At 32.5% G+C, this 15,631-nt stretch overlaps 2 long non-coding RNA genes across 3 annotated transcripts; both read left to right on the top strand.

Annotated features, from left to right (window-relative positions):
- Nucleotides 1–1,257: 1,257 nt before the first annotated feature.
- LOC139516959 (uncharacterized) lies at nt 1,258–11,349 on the top strand. Of its 2 annotated transcripts, XR_011663063.1 has the most exons (6): nt 1,258–1,319; nt 2,085–2,722; nt 5,418–5,486; nt 6,252–6,889; nt 10,436–10,504; nt 11,270–11,349. It is a non-coding gene; the product is annotated as an uncharacterized lncRNA (long non-coding RNA). The 2 variants fall into 2 exon arrangements; XR_011663062.1 differs by lacking the exon at nt 1,258–1,319 and having other exon boundaries at nt 2,648–2,949.
- A 189-nt stretch (nt 11,350–11,538) lies between these two features.
- On the top strand, nt 11,539–15,477 carry LOC139514904 (uncharacterized). Its single transcript, XR_011662743.1, has 3 exons — nt 11,539–12,098; nt 14,565–14,633; nt 15,399–15,477. It is a non-coding gene; the product is annotated as an uncharacterized lncRNA (long non-coding RNA).
- The last annotated feature ends 154 nt before the right edge of the window (nt 15,478–15,631 follow it).

Genomic DNA, 15,631 nt, shown 5'->3' on the forward strand with positions numbered 1-15,631 from the left:
TTTCCAATTGGTCTACATTAAGGTCCAAGGGTCCAAAATTAAACTTAGTTTGATTTTAACAAAAATTGAATCCCTGGGGTTCTTTGATATGCTGAATCTAAAAATGTACTTAGATTTTTGATTATTGGCCCAGTTTTAAAGTTGGTCCAAATCGGGGTCCAAAACTAAACTTTGTTTGATTTCATCAAAAATTGAATAATTGGGGTTCTTTGATATGCCAAATCTAACTGTGTATGTAGATTCTTAATTTTTAGTCCCGTTTTCAAATTGGTCTACATTTTAAAAATACCAAAGGGTCCAAAATTAAACTAAGTTTGATTTTAATAAAAATTGAATTCTTTGGCTTTTTTGATATGCTGAATTTAATCATGTACTTAGATTTTTGATTATGGGCCCAGTTTTCAAGTTGGTTCAAATCAGGATCCGAAATTATTATATTAAGTATTGTGCAATAGTAAGAAATTTTCAATTGCACAGTATTCAGCAATAGCAAGAAATCTTCAATTGCACAGTATTGTGCAATAGCAAGAAATTTTCAATTGCACAGTATTACGCAATAGCAAGAAATCTTCAATTGCACAGTATTGTGCAATAGCAAATATTTTCAATTGCACAGTATTGCGCAATAGCAAGAAATATCTAATTGCACAATATTGTGCAATAGCAAGAAATTTTCCATTGATTGGAGTTATCTTTCTTTGTCCAGAATAGTAGTTGAATCAACTTAAATCATTGTTTTATACAATACACAATGTATATTCACTTTTGCTACCAACTGATAAATTAAAACAATCTTTACTATTCAGTGATAACAAAGGGAAAGGGGGATGTGAGAAAAAAAATGGGGGGGGGGGGGTTAAACTTTTCTCATTTCAGATTTCATAAATAAAAAGAAAATTTCTTCAAACATTTTTTTGAGAGGATTGATATTCAACAGCATAGTGAATTGCTCAAAGGAAAAAAAAGTATTTTAAGTTCATTAGACCACATTCATTCTGTGTCAGAAACCTATGGTGTGTCAACTATTTAATCACAATCCAAATTTAGAGCTGAATCCAGCTTGAATGTTGTGTCCATACTTGCCCCAACCGTTCAGGGTTCAACCTCTGCGGTCGTATAAAGCTGCGCCCTGCGGAGCATCTGGTTCTTTCTTTGCTATAAAACTTTCAAGAATTTGATTTTTGCTCTATCAATAATACTTATGTATCTAAACCAAATAATAACACAGCTTGAGTAATTTTTTTGGTCTTATTTCAGTTCCAGACATATCATTACTTTTTAACCTGAGATGGCAGGTTTTAAAAAGTCCTGAATAACTGGTAAGCATTTTGTTTTATTTGGCAAGCTCTAAATTGTTTATTTATGGTATTTATGCAATTCAAATTACAGTCGGTATGTTAAAAATATACTGATATGAAAACTGTTGCTATGGTCTTGGCATTAAATGAAAATGCTTGGTTACTGATCTTTTCGACTCCATATTTCAAGTTGAACCTTGCGGCAACTGTTCTTCATGTAACACTGCAAACTATAATTAGGTTTGTTTTGATATGTCGTTAGTTAATGACGCCATATTACGTGTGATGCCACAATGGTTCCTTAAAAACCTCATGCCGATATCTCACTGATAAAAGATTTTCACTGAAATACATGTAAAAAACATTTTTTCTCAAATAGAATTGTGTGAAAGAACAAGTTTTGAAAATTTGCACTTCATTGCACTCTAATTATATGATTCAAATGACTTTTACAGTAGTTTATTGTGGTTTCTACAGTGTAAAATACAAGGTTTCCACTGGCTAGAATAATTAAGTATTTTGGTGGTTTTTTTTATGAAATCTTCATTTTTGCATAATTCCTCTGTCAAAATGCACTTTTAGGCACCAGAAAATTTTATTGAATGCTTTAACAGGGTCTGTGTGTTGTAATTTAAGGTTACATTCAGATGTTTTGTCCTTCTTTTGACTAGTGAAGGTATACTGGAAGAAATTAATTATGCATACACTTTGTATTCAAAATAAATAAATATAGCGATACAAGTGTCATTGCCTTGTAGTGCTGAAACAACTTTATTTTTTTTTCAGAAATGGACAAAAATACACAGATTTATTCAGAATGTCATACCGATGAAGATCACATAAAAATATTTGGAAAAATCAGAACTATGGATTGCAATATGGGACAACATCCCTAATGCGCCTCGAAATGAGGAACTCAAAAGTCACGTGTAAAGAAAAAATCTCTGTGTAGTGATATTGGACATGTTTCTATTTTAACAAATGACTGAACTTAAATTATTTGTGGTGATTAGGAAAGTAGAGGAACATAGAATAAATGTGTAAAAACTATGGAGCTATTGAATGTGTTCAAAGTATTAAATTTTCAAAGAACTGATTGTGTTCAAAAGAGGATATTTTACCACAATGAGCCGCATCACAAAAGGATGTTCGGGGTTTGCTAATTTACGGAAAAAGTAATCTCACTTCGTACCCCGAAAATTTAACCACATATGTGAAAATGTCACAGCTTCGAAACGAGCTATCATACATATCCAAGTTTACGATATGGACTGAGCTACAGGAAAAAACGTTACCATTACCGCCTATGTAAAAACAATTAAAGATATTGAGCCAAATAATTTACAAAAAGTTTAATCAGAAGTTTTCAGAGTGATCTATGGATGATTTCACCTTGTACACCCGGAAAAAGTGTGAAAATGATGGTTAGTATTTTTTTATTTATACCTAGATATCCCAGATGATTTTAGATAACCATTATAGATAAATACCAGCAAATACTCAATGAAATTTTCGCTTTTAAAATGCATTACTGGCACGGGGCTGAACACTTTTTTAGGCACAATTCTAACTTTGTTTACACCCCCGAGAGATCCGAAAGGAATTTGTTTATGAATTGAAAAAGGCATGAACTAACATAATAGTTTTAGCTGTAAGTAAACATGACACAATACAGTCTTTGTTATGTAATTATCACTCCGGTTTACAGGAATAACTGATAATCAAGGGAGATAACATACTTCATACGAGTAAAGTGAAATACATCATCACATGTGATTTTATCCAATAATTTGACCCATGGTCAGTAGATATCATATGCAGTTAATAAACAGTCAAACATGTACATGTATTAAGGGAATCATGAATTATTATTTGTAATGCACACTAGCAAATCACAAGATATTGTCTTTTCTCAGTGAAAAAGGGGGAGGATCAACAAAACTTTTCAAAACAATATTGCTGCACCTTTTCAACTATTAAGCTAGTTAGCTAGTACTCGTTGCTGCTAATATAAAAGATTTAAATGAAGGTTGATAAGCCACAAGGGAGAAGCATTTTTATACGACCGCAAAATTTTTTAATTTTTCGTCGTATATAATTGCTATCACGTTGGCGTCGTCCTTGTCCGAATACTTTTAGTTTTCGCACTCTAACTTTAGTAAAAGTGAATAGAAATCTATGAAATTTTAACACAAGGTTTATAACCACAAAAGGAAGGTTGGGATTGATTTTGGGAGTTTTGGTCCCAAAATTTTAGGAATAAGGGGCCAAAAAGGGCCCAAATAAGCATTTTCTTGGTTTTCGCACTATAACTTTAGTTTAAGTAAATAGAAATCTATGAAATTTTGACACAAGGTTTATGACCACAAAAGGAAGGTTGGGATTGATTTTGGGAGTTTTAGTTCAAACAGTTTAAGAATTAGGGGCCAAAAAAGGGCCCAAATAAGCATTATTCTTGGTTTCGCACAATAACTTTAGTATAAGTGAATAGAAATCAATGAAATTTAAACACAAGGTTTATGACCACACAAGGAAGGTTGGGATTGATTTTGGGGGTTAAAGTCTGAACAGTTTAGGAATTAGGGGCCAAAAAGAGGCCCAAGTAAGCATTATTCTTGGTTTTCGCGCCATAACTTTAGTATAAGTAAATAGAAATCTTTGAAATTTAAACACAAGGTTTATGACCATAAAAAGAAGGTTGGGTTTGATTTTGGGAGTTTTGGTCCCAGCAGGTTTTTAGGTATAAAGGGCCCAAAGGGTCCAAAATTGAACTTTGTTTGATTTCAGCAAAAATTGAGTAATTGGGGTTCTTTGATATGCCGGATCTAACTGTGTATGTAGATTCTTAATTTTTGGTCCCGTTTTCCAATTGGTCTACATTAAGGTCCAAGGGTCCAAAATTAAACTTAGTTTGATTTTAACAAAAATTGAATCCCTGGGGTTCTTTGATATGCTGAATCTAAAAATGTACTTAGATTTTTGATTATTGGCCCAGTTTTAAAGTTGGTCCAAATCGGGGTCCAAAACTAAACTTTGTTTGATTTCATCAAAAATTGAATAATTGGGGTTCTTTGATATGCCAAATCTAACTGTGTATGTAGATTCTTAATTTTTAGTCCCGTTTTCAAATTGGTCTACATTTTAAAAATACCAAAGGGTCCAAAATTAAACTAAGTTTGATTTTAATAAAAATTGAATTCTTTGGCTTTTTTGATATGCTGAATTTAATCATGTACTTAGATTTTTGATTATGGGCCCAGTTTTCAAGTTGGTTCAAATCAGGATCCGAAATTATTATATTAAGTATTGTGCAATAGCAAGAAATTTTCAATTGCACAGTATTCAGCAATAGCAAGAAATCTTCAATTGCACAGTATTGTGCAATAGCAAGAAATTTTCAATTGCACAGTATTACGCAATAGCAAGAAATCTTCAATTGCACAGTATTGTGCAATAGCAAATATTTTCAATTGCACAGTATTGCGCAATAGCAAGAAATATCTAATTGCACAATATTGTGCAATAGCAAGAAATTTTCAATTGATTGGAGTTATCTTTCTTTGTCCAGAATAGTAGTTGAATCAACTTAAATCATTGTTTTATACAATACACAATGTATATTCACTTTTGCTACCAACTGATAAATTAAAACAATCTTTACTATTCAGTGATAACAAAGGGAAAGGGGGATGTGAGAAAAAAAATGGGGGGGGGGGGGGTAAACTTTTCTCATTTCAGATTTCATAAATAAAAAGAAAATTTCTTCAAACATTTTTTTGAGAGGATTGATATTCAACAGCATAGTGAATTGCTCAAAGGAAAAAAAAGTATTTTAAGTTCATTAGACCACATTCATTCTGTGTCAGAAACCTATGGTGTGTCAACTATTTAATCACAATCCAAATTTAGAGCTGAATCCAGCTTGAATGTTGTGTCCATACTTGCCCCAACCGTTCAGGGTTCAACCTCTGCGGTCGTATAAAGCTGCGCCCTGCGGAGCATCTGGTTCTTTCTTTGCGATAAAACTTTCAAGAATTTGATTTTTGCTCTATCAATAATACTTATGTATCTAAACCAAATAATAACACAGCTTGAGTAATTTTTTTGGTCTTATTTCAGTTCCAGACATATCATTACTTTTTAACCTGAGATGGCAAACTAGAGGTTTTAAAAAGTCCTGAATAACTGGTAAGCATTTTGTTTTATTTGGCAAGCTCTAAATTGTTTATTTATGGTATTTATGCAATTCAAATTACAGTCGGTATGTTAAAAATATACTGATATGAAAACTGTTGCTATGGTCTTGGCATTAAATGAAAATGCTTGGTTACTGATCTTTTCGACTCCATATTTCAAGTTGAACCTTGCGGCAACTGTTCTTCATGTAACACTGCAAACTATAATTAGGTTTGTTTTGATATGTCGTTAGTTAATGACGCCATATTACGTGTGATGCCACAATGGTTCCTTAAAAACCTCATGCCGATATCTCACTGATAAAAGATTTTCACTGAAATACATGTAAAAAACATTTTTTCTCAAATAGAATTGTGTGAAAGAACAAGTTTTGAAAATTTGCACTTCATTGCACTCTAATTATATGATTCAAATGACTTTTACAGTAGTTTATTGTGGTTTCTACAGTGTAAAATACAAGGTTTCCACTGGCTAGAATAATTAAGTATTTTGGTGTTTTTTTTTATGAAATCTTCATTTTTGCATAATTCCTCTGTCAAAATGCACTTTTAGGCACCAGAAAATTTTATTGAATGCTTTAACAGGGTCTGTGTGTTGTAATTTAAGGTTACATTCAGATGTTTTGTCCTTCTTTTGACTAGTGAAGGTATACTGGAAGAAATTAATTATGCATACACTTTGTATTCAAAATAAATAAATATAGCGATACAAGTGTCATTGCCTTATAGTGCTGAAACAACTTTATTTTTTTTTCAGAAATGGACAAAAATACACAGATTTATTCAGAATGTCATACCGATGAAGATCACATAAAAATATTTGGAAAAATCAGAACTATGGATTGCAATATGGGACAACATCCCTAATGCGCCTCGAAATGAGGAACTCAAAAGTCACGTGTAAAGAAAAAATCTCTGTGTAGTGATATTGGACATGTTTCTATTTTAACAAATGACTGAACTTAAATTATTTGTGGTGATTAGGAAAGTAGAGGAACATAGAATAAATGTGTAAAAACTATGGAGCTATTGAATGTGTTCAAAGTATTAAATTTTCAAAGAACTGATTGTGTTAAAAAGAGGATATTTTACCACAATGAGCCGCATCACAAAAGGATGTTCGGGGTTTGCTAATTTACGGAAAAAGTAATCTCACTTCGTACCCCGAAAATTTAACCACATATGTGAAAATGTCACAGCTTCGAAACGAGCTATCATACATATCCAAGTTTACGATATGGACTGAGCTACAGGAAAAAACGTTACCATTACCGCCTATGTAAAAACAATTAAAGATATTGAGCCAAATAATTTACAAAAAGATTAATCAGAAGTTTTCAGAGTGATCTATGGATGATTTCACCTTGTACACCCGGAAAAAGTGTGAAAATGATGGTTAGTATTTTTTTATTTATACCTAGATATCCCAGATGATTTTAGATAACCATTATAGATAAATACCAGCAAATACTCAATGAAATTTTCGCTTTTGAAATGCATTACTGGCACGGGGCTGAACACTTTTTTTAGGCACAATTCTAACTTTGTTTACACCCCCGAGAGATCCGAAAGGAATTTGTTTATGAATTGAAAAAGGCATGAACTAACATAATAGTTTTAGCTGTAAGTAAACATGACACAATACAGTCTTTGTTATGTAATTATACCCCCGCTTTAAAAAAGGGGGGGTATACTGTTTTACCTCTGTCTGTCCGTCAGTCCGTCCGTCAGTCCGTCCGTCAGTCCGTCAGTCCATCCGTCAGTCCGTCCGTCAGTCAGTCCGTCCCATGAAACTTTCGTCACATTTTTCTCAGGAACTACACATCCACCCTTTCTGTAATTTGGTATCAACATTTATATATGTTAGCCATACCGTGTGATGCGTTTTCAGATTCATCACTTGACAACTTCCTGTTTACCGAACACTTGTATGATTTTACACATAATAGCCAAGTTGAAAATTTTCGTCACATTTTTCTCAGGAACTACACATCCAATCTTTCTGTAATTTGGTATCAACATTTATATATGTTAGCCATACCGTGTGATGCGTTTTCAGATTCATCACTTGACAACTTCCTGTTTACCGAACACTTGTATGATTTTACACATGATAGCCAAGTTGAAAATTTTCGTCACATTTTTCTCAGCAACTACAATACAAGGATTTCTGAAATTTGGTTTCAGGATTTATATAAGTCAGCTATACCGTGTGATGCGTTTTCAGATTCATCACTCGACAACTTCCTGTTTACCGAACACTTGTATGATTTTACACATGATAGCCAAGTTGAAAATTTTCGTCACATTTTTCTCAGGAACTACAATACAAGGATTTCTGAAATTTGGTTTCAGGATTTATATAAGTCAGCTATACCGTGTGATGCGTTTTCAGATTCATCACTTGACAACTTCCTGTTTACCGAACACTTGCATATTTTTACACTATTAATATTATCCACTTGCGGCGGGGGTATCATCAGTGAGCAGTAGCTCGCAGTTTCACTTGTTATCACTCCGGTTTACAGGAATAACTGATAATCAAGGGAGATAACATACTTCATACGAGTAAAGTGAAATACATCATCACATGTGATTTTATCCAATAATTTGACCCATGGTCAGTAGATATCATATGCAGTTAATAAACAGTCAAACATGTACATGTATTAAGGGAATCATGAATTATTATTTGTAATGCACACTAGCAAATCACAAGATATTGTCTTTTCTCAGTGAAAAAGGGGGAGGATCAACAAAACTTTTCAAAACAATATTGCTGCACCTTTTCAACTATTAAGCTAGTTAGCTAGTACTCGTTGCTGCTAATATAAAAGATTTAAATGAAGGTTGATAAGCCACAAGGGAGAAGCATTTTTATACGACCGCAAAATTTTTTAATTTTTCGTCGTATATAATTGCTATCACGTTGGCGTCGTCCTTGTCCGAATACTTTTAGTTTTCGCACTCTAACTTTAGTAAAAGTGAATAGAAATCTATGAAATTTTAACACAAGGTTTATAACCACAAAAGGAAGGTTGGGATTGATTTTGGGAGTTTTGGTCCCAAAATTTTAGGAATAAGGGGCCAAAAAGGGCCCAAATAAGCATTTTCTTGGTTTTCGCACTATAACTTTAGTTTAAGTAAATAGAAATCTATGAAATTTTGACACAAGGTTTATGACCACAAAAGGAAGGTTGGGATTGATTTTGGGAGTTTTAGTTCAAACAGTTTAAGAATTAGGGGCCAAAAAAGGGCCCAAATAAGCATTATTCTTGGTTTCGCACAATAACTTTAGTATAAGTGAATAGAAATCAATGAAATTTAAACACAAGGTTTATGACCACACAAGGAAGGTTGGGATTGATTTTGGGGGTTAAAGTCTGAACAGTTTAGGAATTAGGGGCCAAAAAGAGGCCCAAGTAAGCATTATTCTTGGTTTTCGCGCCATAACTTTAGTATAAGTAAATAGAAATCTTTGAAATTTAAACACAAGGTTTATGACCATAAAAAGAAGGTTGGGTTTGATTTTGGGAGTTTTGGTCCCAGCAGGTTTTTAGGTATAAAGGGCCCAAAGGGTCCAAAATTGAACTTTGTTTGATTTCAGCAAAAATTGAGTAATTGGGGTTCTTTGATATGCCGGATCTAACTGTGTATGTAGATTCTTAATTTTTGGTCCCGTTTTCCAATTGGTCTACATTAAGGTCCAAGGGTCCAAAATTAAACTTAGTTTGATTTTAACAAAAATTGAATCCCTGGGGTTCTTTGATATGCTGAATCTAAAAATGTACTTAGATTTTTGATTATTGGCCCAGTTTTAAAGTTGGTCCAAATCGGGGTCCAAAACTAAACTTTGTTTGATTTCATCAAAAATTGAATAATTGGGGTTCTTTGATATGCCAAATCTAACTGTGTATGTAGATTCTTAATTTTTAGTCCCGTTTTCAAATTGGTCTACATTTTAAAAATACCAAAGGGTCCAAAATTAAACTAAGTTTGATTTTAATAAAAATTGAATTCTTTGGCTTTTTTGATATGCTGAATTTAATCATGTACTTAGATTTTTGATTATGGGCCCAGTTTTCAAGTTGGTTCAAATCAGGATCCGAAATTATTATATTAAGTATTGTGCAATAGCAAGAAATTTTCAATTGCACAGTATTCAGCAATAGCAAGAAATCTTCAATTGCACAGTATTGTGCAATAGCAAGAAATTTTCAATTGCACAGTATTACGCAATAGCAAGAAATCTTCAATTGCACAGTATTGTGCAATAGCAAATATTTTCAATTGCACAGTATTGCGCAATAGCAAGAAATATCTAATTGCACAATATTGTGCAATAGCAAGAAATTTTCAATTGATTGGAGTTATCTTTCTTTGTCCAGAATAGTAGTTGAATCAACTTAAATCATTGTTTTATACAATACACAATGTATATTCACTTTTGCTACCAACTGATAAATTAAAACAATCTTTACTATTCAGTGATAACAAAGGGAAAGGGGGATGTGAGAAAAAAAAATGGGGGGGGGGGGGGTTAAACTTTTCTCATTTCAGATTTCATAAATAAAAAGAAAATTTCTTCAAACATTTTTTTGAGAGGATTGATATTCAACAGCATAGTGAATTGCTCAAAGGAAAAAAAAGTATTTTAAGTTCATTAGACCACATTCATTCTGTGTCAGAAACCTATGGTGTGTCAACTATTTAATCACAATCCAAATTTAGAGCTGAATCCAGCTTGAATGTTGTGTCCATACTTGCCCCAACCGTTCAGGGTTCAACCTCTGCGGTCGTATAAAGCTGCGCCCTGCGGAGCATCTGGTTCTTTCTTTGCGATAAAACTTTCAAGAATTTGATTTTTGCTCTATCAATAATACTTATGTATCTAAACCAAATAATAACACAGCTTGAGTAATTTTTTTGGTCTTATTTCAGTTCCAGACATATCATTACTTTTTAACCTGAGATGGCAAACTAGAGGTTTTAAAAAGTCCTGAATAACTGGTAAGCATTTTGTTTTATTTGGCAAGCTCTAAATTGTTTATTTATGGTATTTATGCAATTCAAATTACAGTCGGTATGTTAAAAATATACTGATATGAAAACTGTTGCTATGGTCTTGGCATTAAATGAAAATGCTTGGTTACTGATCTTTTCGACTCCATATTTCAAGTTGAACCTTGCGGCAACTGTTCTTCATGTAACACTGCAAACTATAATTAGGTTTGTTTTGATATGTCGTTAGTTAATGACGCCATATTACGTGTGATGCCACAATGGTTCCTTAAAAACCTCATGCCGATATCTCACTGATAAAAGATTTTCACTGAAATACATGTAAAAAACATTTTTTCTCAAATAGAATTGTGTGAAAGAACAAGTTTTGAAAATTTGCACTTCATTGCACTCTAATTATATGATTCAAATGACTTTTACAGTAGTTTATTGTGGTTTCTACAGTGTAAAATACAAGGTTTCCACTGGCTAGAATAATTAAGTATTTTGGTGTTTTTTTTTATGAAATCTTCATTTTTGCATAATTCCTCTGTCAAAATGCACTTTTAGGCACCAGAAAATTTTATTGAATGCTTTAACAGGGTCTGTGTGTTGTAATTTAAGGTTACATTCAGATGTTTTGTCCTTCTTTTGACTAGTGAAGGTATACTGGAAGAAATTAATTATGCATACACTTTGAATTCAAAATAAATAAATATAGCGATACAAGTGTCATTGCCTTATAGTGCTGAAACAACTTTATTTTTTTTTCAGAAATGGACAAAAATACACAGATTTATTCAGAATGTCATACCGATGAAGATCACATAAAAATATTTGGAAAAATCAGAACTGAACTCAAAAGTCACGTGTAAAGAAAAAATCTCTGTGTAGTGATATTGGACATGTTTCTATTTTAACAAATGACTGAACTTAAATTATTTGTGGTGATTAGGAAAGTAGAGGAACATAGAATAAATGTGTAAAAACTATGGAGCTATTGAACATGTTGAATGTGTTCAAAGTATTAAATTTTCAAAGAACTGATTGTGTTAAAAAGAGGATATTTTACCACAATGAGCCGCATCACAAAAGGATGTTCGGGGTTTGCTAATTTACGGAAAAAGTAATCTCACTTCGTACCCCGAAAATTTAACCACATATGTGAAAATGTCACAGCTTCGAAACGAGCTATCATACATATCCAAGTTTACGATATGGACTGAGCTACAGGAAAAAACGTTACCATTACCGCCTATGTAAAAACAATTAAAGATATTGAGCCAAATAATTTACAAAAAGATTAATCAGAAGTTTTCAGAGTGATCTATGGATGATTTCACCTTGTACACCCGGAAAAAGTGTGAAAATGATGGTTAGTATTTTTTTATTTATACCTAGATATCCCAGATGATTTTAGATAACCATTATAGATAAATACCAGCAAATACTCAATGAAATTTTCGCTTTTAAAATGCATTACTGGCACGGGGCTGAACACTTTTTTTAGGCACAATTCTAACTTTGTTTACACCCCCGAGAGATCCGAAAGGAATTTGTTTATGAATTGAAAAAGGCATGAACTAACATAATAGTTTTAGCTGTAAGTAAACATGACACAATACAGTCTTTGTTATGTAATTATCACTCCGGTTTACAGGAATAACTGATAATCAAGGGAGATAACATACTTCATACGAGTAAAGTGAAATACATCATCACATGTGATTTTATCCAATAATTTGACCCATGGTCAGTAGATATCATATGCAGTTAATAAACAGTCAAACATGTACATGTATTAAGGGAATCATGAACTATTATTTGTAATGCACACTAGCAAATCACAAGATATTGTCTTTTCTCAGTGAAAAAGGGGGAGGATCAACAAAACTTTTCAAAACAATATTGCTGCACCTTTTCAACTATTAAGCTAGTTAGCTAGTACTCGTTGCTGCTAATATAAAAGATTTAAATGAAGGTTGATAAGCCACAAGGGAGAAGCATTTTTATACGACCGCAAAATTTTTTAATTTTTCGTCGTATATAATTGCTATCACGTTGGCGTCGTCCTTGTCCGAATACTTTTAGTTTTCGCACTCTAACTTTAGTAAAAGTGAATAGAAATCTATGAAATTTTAACACAAGGTTTATAACCACAAAAGGAAGGTTGGGATTGATTTTGGGAGTTTTGGTCCCAAAATTTTAGGAATAAGGGGCCAAAAAGGGCCCAAATAAGCATTTTCTTGGTTTTCGCACTATAACTTTAGTTTAAGTAAATAGAAATCTATGAAATTTTGACACAAGGTTTATGACCACAAAAGGAAGGTTGGGATTGATTTTGGGAGTTTTAGTTCAAACAGTTTAAGAATTAGGGGCCAAAAAAGGGCCCAAATAAGCATTATTCTTGGTTTCGCACAATAACTTTAGTATAAGTGAATAGAAATCAATGAAATTTAAACACAAGGTTTATGACCACACAAGGAAGGTTGGGATTGATTTTGGGGGTTAAAGTCTGAACAGTTTAGGAATTAGGGGCCAAAAAGAGGCCCAAGTAAGCATTATTCTTGGTTTTCGCGCCATAACTTTAGTATAAGTAAATAGAAATCTTTGAAATTTAAACACAAGGTTTATGACCATAAAAAGAAGGTTGGGTTTGATTTTGGGAGTTTTGGTCCCAGCAGGTTTTTAGGTATAAAGGGCCCAAAGGGTCCAAAATTGAACTTTGTTTGATTTCAGCAAAAATTGAGTAATTGGGGTTCTTTGATATGCCGGATCTAACTGTGTATGTAGATTCTTAATTTTTGGTCCCGTTTTCCAATTGGTCTACATTAAGGTCCAAGGGTCCAAAATTAAACTTAGTTTGATTTTAACAAAAATTGAATCCCTGGGGTTCTTTGATATGCTGAATCTAAAAATGTACTTAGATTTTTGATTATTGGCCCAGTTTTAAAGTTGGTCCAAATCGGGGTCCAAAACTAAACTTTGTTTGATTTCATCAAAAATTGAATAATTGGGGTTCTTTGATATGCCAAATCTAACTGTGTATGTAGATTCTTAATTTTTAGTCCCGTTTTCAAATTGGTCTACATTTTAAAAATACCAAAGGGTCCAAAATTAAACTAAGTTTGATTTTAATAAAAATTGAATTCTTTGGCTTTTTTGATATGCTGAATTTAATCATGTACTTAGATTTTTGATTATGGGCCCAGTTTTCAAGTTGGTTCAAATCAGGATCCGAAATTATTATATTAAGTATTGTGCAATAGCAAGAAATTTTCAATTGCACAGTATTCAGCAATAGCAAGAAATCTTCAATTGCACAGTATTGTGCAATAGCAAGAAATTTTCAATTGCACAGTATTACGCAATAGCAAGAAATCTTCAATTGCACAGTATTGTGCAATAGCAAATATTTTCAATTGCACAGTATTGCGCAATAGCAAGAAATATCTAATTGCACAATATTGTGCAATAGCAAGAAATTTTCAATTGATTGGAGTTATCTTTCTTTGTCCAGAATAGTAGTTGAATCAACTTAAATCATTGTTTTATACAATACACAATGTATATTCACTTTTGCTACCAACTGATAAATTAAAACAATCTTTACTATTCAGTGATAACAAAGGGAAAGGGGGATGTGAGAAAAAAAATGGGGGGGGGGGTTAAACTTTTCTCATTTCAGATTTCATAAATAAAAAGAAAATTTCTTCAAACATTTTTTTGAGAGGATTGATATTCAACAGCATAGTGAATTGCTCAAAGGAAAAAAAAGTATTTTAAGTTCATTAGACCACATTCATTCTGTGTCAGAAACCTATGGTGTGTCAACTATTTAATCACAATCCAAATTTAGAGCTGAATCCAGCTTGAATGTTGTGTCCATACTTGCCCCAACCGTTCAGGGTTCAACCTCTGCGGTCGTATAAAGCTGCGCCCTGCGGAGCATCTGGTTCTTTCTTTGCGATAAAACTTTCAAGAATTTGATTTTTGCTCTATCAATAATACTTATGTATCTAAACCAAATAATAACACAGCTTGAGTAATTTTTTTGGTCTTATTTCAGTTCCAGACATATCATTACTTTTTAACCTGAGATGGCAAACTAGAGGTTTTAAAAAGTCCTGAATAACTGGTAAGCATTTTGTTTTATTTGGCAAGCTCTAAATTGTTTATTTATGGTATTTATGCAATTCAAATTACAGTCGGTATGTTAAAAATATACTGATATGAAAACTGTTGCTATGGTCTTGGCATTAAATGAAAATGCTTGGTTACTGATCTTTTCGACTCCATATTTCAAGTTGAACCTTGCGGCAACTGTTCTTCATGTAACACTGCAAACTATAATTAGGTTTGTTTTTATATGTCGTTAGTTAATGACGCCATATTACGTGTGATGCCACAATGGTTCCTTAAAAACCTCATGCCGATATCTCACTGATAAAAGATTTTCACTGAAATACATGTAAAAAACATTTTTTCTCAAATAGAATTGTGTGAAAGAACAAGTTTTGAAAATTTGCACTTCATTGCACTCTAATTATATGATTCAAATGACTTTTACAGTAGTTTATTGTGGTTTCTACAGTGTAAAATACAAGGTTTCCACTGGCTAGAATAATTAAGTATTTTGGTGTTTTTTTTTATGAAATCTTCATTTTTGCATAATTCCTCTGTCAAAATGCACTTTTAGGCACCAGAAAATTTTATTGAATGCTTTAACAGGGTCTGTGTGTTGTAATTTAAGGTTACATTCAGATGTTTTGTCCTTCTTTTGACTAGTGAAGGTATACTGGAAGAAATTAATTATGCATACACTTTGAATTCAAAATAAATAAATATAGCGATACAAGTGTCATTGCCTTATAGTGCTGAAACAACTTTATTTTTTTTTCAGAAATGGACAAAAATACACAGATTTATTCAGAATGTCATACCGATGAAGATCACATAAAAATATTTGGAAAAATCAGAACTGAACTCAAAAGTCACGTGTAAAGAAAAAATCTCTGTGTAGTGATATTGGACATGTTTCTATTTTAACAAATGACTGAACTTAAATTATTTGTGGTGATTAGGAAAGTAGAGGAACATAGAATAAATGTGTAAAAACTATGGAGCTATTGAACA

Source organism: Mytilus edulis, chromosome 3 (genome assembly GCF_963676685.1).
Source record: "Mytilus edulis chromosome 3, xbMytEdul2.2, whole genome shotgun sequence".
In the NCBI taxonomy this organism is placed as follows: Eukaryota; Metazoa; Mollusca; class Bivalvia; order Mytilida; family Mytilidae; genus Mytilus; species Mytilus edulis.